Here is a 7,143-nt window from a genome sequence, read left to right on the forward strand (position 1 = left end):
TCTTTTCTATTACAGTGGAACCCCGACATAAGAGCTGCTCTACTTAAGAGCAACTCGAGATAAGAGCTGGGAGGGGAGAGATATTTTTGTTCTACTTACAAGCCCAAATTCGAGATACAAGCGCCAAGGAGCTGTCTCCTGAAGCCAAACGCTAACTTCCGCGTTCGGCTTCAGGAGACAGCTGCGAAGCGGCGCGCGTGTTTTAAAAGGTTGCAGCCAGCCTGGGGGGCTCGGGGGGGTGCTTGCAGCTTTCTTTCTTGCTCTTTTTCTTTCTCTCTTTTACCTTCCCTTCCTCTATTTCTTCTTTTCTTTCTCCTTCCCACCTTCTTCCCTCCCTCCCTCCCTTCACTCATTCCTCTCTTACTCTCCCCTTTCATAAGTTTCCTTGCTTCCTTCCTCTGTTCCTGTCCCTTCCCCCTTTCTTTCTTTCTTTCTTTCTTTCTTTCTTGCTCTTTTTCTTTCTCTCTTTTACCTTCCCTTCCTCTATTTCTTCTTTTCTTTCTCCTTCCCACCTTCTTCCCTCCCTCCCTCCCTTCACTCATTCCTCTCTTACTCTCCCCTTTCATAAGTTTCCTTGCTTCCTTCCTCTGTTCCTGTCCCTTCCCTCTTTCCTTCCTTCCTTCCCACCCTCCGTCCATTCATTCACCCATTCCTCTCTTGATCGCTTAAAGCCGGTCCCTGGTGCAAAAAGGGTTGGGGACCTCTGTCCTACAGGATTGGGTGGCAGAGAAGTTGAACATATGTAAATTTAAAAGTTTAAGAAAGTTTACAAGTTAAGTGAAAGAAACTTCATTATTCATTTATATGTACATGTACATTTCTTCATTAAAAACATGTCTTTCTGCATAATTTAGACTAACTTTGTGAATTTTTTGAGGGCTGGAACCAATTAAAATTATTTACATTAATTCCTATGGGGAAAAGTCGTTCGAGATAAGAGCTGCTCGACTTAAGAGCCCAGGTCCGGAACGAATTAAACTCGTATCTCGAGGTACCACTGTATTTCTTAGATATATTTTACTATGAGTATCTCCTCTATAACCTTCATCATGTATTTTACTATGTGTACAGTGGAACCTCAACATACGAGCAGCTCTACTTACGAGCTACTCGAGATAAGAGCTGGGAGGGGAGAGACATTTTTGTTCGTCTCCCGAGCTCAAATCCGGGATACGAGCTGAGAAGAGCCGGGATACGAGCTGAGAAGAGCCGGGCTGGTTTGCTTTCCTTCCTTCCCGCGCTGATGCAGAGCAAAGCGTCACGCCCCCCTGACGCTTTCGGCAGCTTCCGAAGCGACGCTGGGCTCTTTTGCCGCCAAAAGCGTCAGGGGGGCGTGATGCTTTGCTCTGCATCAGCGCGGGAAGGAAGGAAAGCAAACCAGCCCGGCTCTTCTCAGCTCGTATCCCGGCACTTGGTGAGTGGAGAGGCGGTCGCCTCCCCTGCCGCCCCACTCTGCAGGTCCTTGGCTTCTGCTGGGAGTGGGGGGATCTGAATGCTTTCTGCTGGGGGTGGGGGGATCTGAACGCTCTCTGCTGGGAGTGGGGGGATCTGAACGCTCTCTGCTGGGGGTGGGGGGATCTGAACGCTCTCCCTGGCTGGGAGCGCTTTCGCTGCGAGAGGGGCTTTCTCCGTCCCTTTCGGGAAAGCGCGCCGCGCCCCTCTCGCAGCTCGGAACTGACAGGGCGCTGCTCTCTCTCTCTCTCTCCCGTGAGGCGGGGGGAAAAAAGCAAAAAACCCCTTCTTGGGGGCTGCGAGAGGGGCGCGGCACGCTGCGCGCCTGTTTTAAAAGATCTCAGCCGGTCTGGGGGGGGCTTTCCAGCAACCCTGAACCCCCAACCCGGGTTCGGGGGTTGCTGGAAAGCCCCCCCAGACCGGCTGCGATCTTTTAAAACAGGCGCGCCGCTTCTCCGCTGACTCCTAAAGCGGGGAAGTTCGCCAGGAGTCAGCGGAGAAGCAGCGCGCCTGTTTTAAAAGATCGCAGCCGGCCTGGGGGGGCTTTCCAGCAACCCCCGAGCCCCCAACCCGGGTTCGGGGGTTGCTGGAAAGCCCCCCCCAGACCGGCTGCGATCTTTTAAAACAGGCGCGCCGCTTCTTCGCTGACGCCTGGCGAACTTCCCCGCTTTAGGAGTCAGCAGAAAAGCGGCGCGCCTGTTTTAAAAGATCGCAGCCGGTCTGGGGGGGCTTTCCAGCAACCCCCGAACCCGGGTTGGGGGTTCGGGGGTTGCTGGAAAGCCCCCCCAGACCGGCTGCGATCTTTTAAAACAGGCGCGGCCGCTTCTCCGCTGACTCCTGGCAAACTTCCAGCTCCTCCTCTTCCTCGCCGGGAAGCACCGGGCACCCCTCACCCGACGTCTTTTCCCCTCAGCCCTTGGGCTTGCACGCATTAATCGCTTTTCCATTGTTTCCTATGGGAAACAATGTTTCGACATACAAGCTTTTCGACGTACGAGCCTCCTTCCGGAACCAATTAATTTCGTATGTCGGGGTTCCACTGTATATAGATATATACCCACTAAAACCCTCATTGTGTATTGGACAAAATAAATAAATAAAATAAATAAAATAAATTAACTAGACATATCCAGTTCCAGCAAGTTTTATTTATTTATTTATTTATTTATTTATTCATTCATTCATTCATTCATTCATTCATTCATTCATTCATTCATTCATTCATTCATTCATTGGATTTATATGCCGCCCCTCTTTGCAGACTTGGGGTGGCTTACAACATATAATTTATATTTTAGCCTCCATTCTCCTAATCATCTCCTCTGTTTCCTTTTTACAACATTTTTTTCTCATTGTGGTGATGATAACTGGATGCAATATTCCAAGTGTGGTCTTATCATGGCACTGAGAGATAAAGATGGATCCTGCCCTGATTCAGAAGACCTGAAGTACTATTCTACTTGTATCAGGCCAAAGTCTCCAACTCAAAATGATGGTTCGGCCTGACAATAATATTGAAATTTATTTGGCAAGGGAAAAGACTGATGATGTCTGAAGATATTACAAGTTGCAAGAATTATGGGCGGCTTTGGCCTCCCCAATTGGGAGTTTTACTACCAAGAAGCAGCAATGGAATGAATAAAGGAATGGATTTTGCTTAGAAACAAGAGACTTTTAACATTAGAAAGACATGACTTACAGATTGAATGGCACACATTTATTTGGTATCATGGAAATAAAATACATAGCTACTTCCAGAGATATAATATAAGGAACTTGCTACTTCTAGCTTGGGGGGGAAAAATAAGAGTTAAACACTACTTAAAAATTTCTTGTTCCATATCTATAATCTCGGTGTTCTGGTACAAATCAACTTTTCCCAGTCAGATAACTCAGCACAATGAAATATCACATATCATTTTATTACAGGCATTCTCACAATAACTCACAGTTATGATGCGATTCGTCTGCAGTATAATCTTTCCCACTGTGCAGGTAAAAAAAGGTTGAATTGACCCAGGCTCTAGGTGTAGCATCTACATGCTGGCTGGCTTAGTGAATGAAGACAAAGACCTGCTGGAATGTTCTCTCCAATTACCCCTCATCCCGAGTCAGAGCCAATAGGAATACACAAATGTGGTCACATGTTGAACTACATTACCCAGAGTGCAATTTCACTACATTTCCCCTAATGCAATATCTTAAAGAGACATGCTTAAATACAGTCCAACTATCTCTGTCTCTGGCGACAGCACACTCGGAGAGGGGCGGCATACAAATGAAATAATGAAATGAAATGAAATGAAATGAAATAAATCAAATCAAATCAAATCAAATCAATCAAATCAATCAAATCAATCAAATCAAACCAAATCAAATCAAATCAAACCAAACCAAACCAAACCAAACCAAACCAAACCAAACCAAACCAAACCAAACCAAACCAAACCAAACCAAACCAAATCAAATCAAATCAAATCAAATCAAATCAATAATAGAGACTGAAGATTGAATTGGGACAATATACTGAGATATAATGATATTTTGACAAAGGAATGAAAATTGAAGCCCACATCAGAATTTGAAATCAGAATATAAAAATTGATTGGTATATGGAGTCCACGGAAAGGGGCGGCATACAAATCTAATAAATAAATAAATAAGGCACTTGGGGCTCTTTCAGATGCATTTGTCCACAGTTCGTCAGAGTCTCTGGCTGAGGCCTGGAACAAGGCTGCAGCAGAGGCCCTTGACCGAATTGCGCCGCTGCAACCTCTCTGCGGCACTAGACCCCGCAGAGCTCCATGGTTCAACGAGGAGCTCCGGGAGTTGAAACGCCAGAAGAGACGTCTAGAGAAGCGATGGAGGAAGAGTAAGTCCGAATCCGATCGAACACTTGGAAGAGCTCATATTATGACTTACAAAGTGGCGCTCAAGGCGGCAAGATGCACGTATCATGCCACCTTGATTGCATCAGCGGAATCCCGCCTGGCCGCTCTGTTTGGGGTAACCCACTCCCTTCTTAACCAGGGGGGAGTTGGGGAGCCTTTGCAGAGTAGTGCTGAGGATTTTAACACGTTTTTCACTGATAAAATTGCTCGGATTCGAGCAGACCTCGACTCCAATTGTAAAACAGAGTCGACTGACAACGAGTCAGTCGAGGTGACTGGGGCTAAACATCTTTGTCCATCTGTCTGGGAGGAGTTTGACTTGGTGACACCTAAGGAAGTGGACAGGGCCATTGGAGCTGTGTGTTCTGCCACCTTTCTACTGGATCCATGTCCTCTTGGTTGGTTTCGGCCAGTCGAGAGGTGACGCGGAGCTGGGTACGGGAGATTGTCAACGCTTCCTTGGGGAATGGGTCCTTTCCGGCCCCTTATAAGGAGGCACTTGTGCACCCCCTCCTCAAGAAGCCTTCCCTGGACCCAGCTGTACTCAATAACTACCGTCCAGTCTCCAACCTTCCCTTTATGGGGAAGGTTGTCGAGAAGGTGGTGGCATTTCAGCTCCAGCGGTCCTTGGAAGAAGCTGATTATCTAGGTCCTCAACAGTCTAGATTCAGGCCCGGCTACAGCACGGAAACTGCTGGGCCCAAGACAGGGGCTTGTCCTCTGTCCTGGTGCTTCTTGACCTCTCAGCGGCTTTCGATACCATCGACCATGATATCCTTCTGCACCGGCTGGAGGGGTTGGGAGTGGGAGGCACTGTTCTTCAGTGGTTCTCCTCATACCTCTCTGGTCGGTCACAGTCGGTGTTAGTGGGGGGTCAGAGGTCGACCTCTAGGTCTCTCCCTTGTGGAGTGCCTCAGGGGTCAGTCTTCTCCCCCCTACTATTTAATATCTACATGAAACCACTGGGTGAGATCATCCAAGGGCATGGGGTGAGGTATCATCAATACGCCGATGATACCCAGTTATACATCTCCACCCCATGTCCAGCCAACGAAGCAGTGGAAGTGATGTGCCGGTGCCTGGAGGATGTTGGGGCCTGGATGAGTGTCAACAAACTTAAGCTCAACCCAGACAAGACGGAGTGGCTGTGGGTCTTACCTCCCAAGGACAATTCCATCTGTCCGTCCATTACCCTAGGGGGAGAATCACTGCCCCCCTCAGAGAAGGTTCGCAACTTGGGCGTCCTCTTTGATCCACAGCTCACATTAGAGAAACATCTTTCAGCTGTGGCGAGGGGGGCATTTGCCCAGGTTCGCCTTGTGCACCAGTTGCGACCCTACTTGGACCGGGAGTCACTGCTCACAGTCACTCATGCCCTCATCACCTCGAAACTCGACTACTGTAATGCTCTCTACATGGGGCTACCTTTGAAAAATGTTCGGAAACTTCGGATCGTGCAGAATGCAGTTGCGAGAGCAATCATGGGCTTTCAAAAATATGCCCATGTTACACCAACACTCCGCAGTCTGCATTGGTTGCCGATCAGTTTCCGATCACAATTCAAAGTGTTGGTTATGACCTATAAAGCCCTTCATGGCACCGGACCAGATTATCTCAGGGACCGCCTACTGCTGCACGAATCCCAGCGACCAGTTAGGTCCCACAGAGTGGATCTTCTCTGGGTCCCGTCAACTAAAGAATGTCGCTAGGCGAGCCCCAGGGGAAGAGCCTTCTCTGTGGCGGCCCCGGCCCTCTGGAACCAACTCCCCCCAAAGATTAGAATTGCCCCCACCCTCCTTGCCTTTCGTAAGCTGCTTAAAACCCACCTCTGCTGTCAGGCATGGGGGAATTGAGACCCACTTCCCCCTAGGCCTTTACAATTCTATGCATGGTATGTATGTATGTATGTTTGGTTTTTTATATTAATGGGTTTTTAATTGTTTCTAACATCAGACTACTATTGTACACTGCTGTATTGTTGCTGTTAGCTGCCCCGAGTCTCCGGAGAGGGGAGGCATACAAATCCAATAAATAAATAAATAGATAGATAGATAGGTAGGTAGGTAGGTAGACAGACAGACAGACAGACAGACAGACAGACAGACAAACAAACAAACAAATAAATATGAGGATGCAATTAGAAGCAAGATTTGGAAAGGACAATGAAACAGACGGAATCAATTTGGAATTTGTTTGTTTGTTTGTTTGTTTGTTTGTTTGTTGGTTGGTTGATTGATTGATTGATTGATTGATTGATTGATTGATTGTTGGAAGGGACCTTGTAGGTCATCTAGTACAATCCCCTACTCGAGCAGGGAACCAGGCCAAAGCCAGGTGTGGGGAAGGGCAGAACTTTCGGCTTCTGGATGGACAGGAGAGCCCAGAGCTGCCACCGAAATGCGGTTTGTGCGGAGCACCTGTATCCCCTCCTATTAACGAAGGACATGTTGGCTATTTGGTGGAAGGCCATGTGTTAGATCTTAGGGAGGTGTATTATAGGCTATTGATCTGGTCTGGGAATGAATGGAAAATGACCTTTAATTGTTCCCTAGGCAGTTGCCACTTCTGGGTTATGCCCTTTGGGCCATAGAGGGCCTCGACTGTGTTCATTCTGCTCATCAATGAGGTATTGCATGAGCATTTGTACCAACTGGTGTGTCAGGTCCTTAAAAAGCTGCTAGCAGAACACTTATATGTTAAATTATCTAAATATGATTTCCACAGGTCATAGCTGGATTACCTTGGATTCCATATCTCATCTAAGGGGGTGGAAATGGACCCCACTAAAGTAAAGTCCATG

Source organism: Erythrolamprus reginae, chromosome 2 (assembly GCF_031021105.1).
Source record: "Erythrolamprus reginae isolate rEryReg1 chromosome 2, rEryReg1.hap1, whole genome shotgun sequence".
NCBI classification, from domain to species: domain Eukaryota; kingdom Metazoa; phylum Chordata; class Lepidosauria; order Squamata; family Dipsadidae; genus Erythrolamprus; species Erythrolamprus reginae.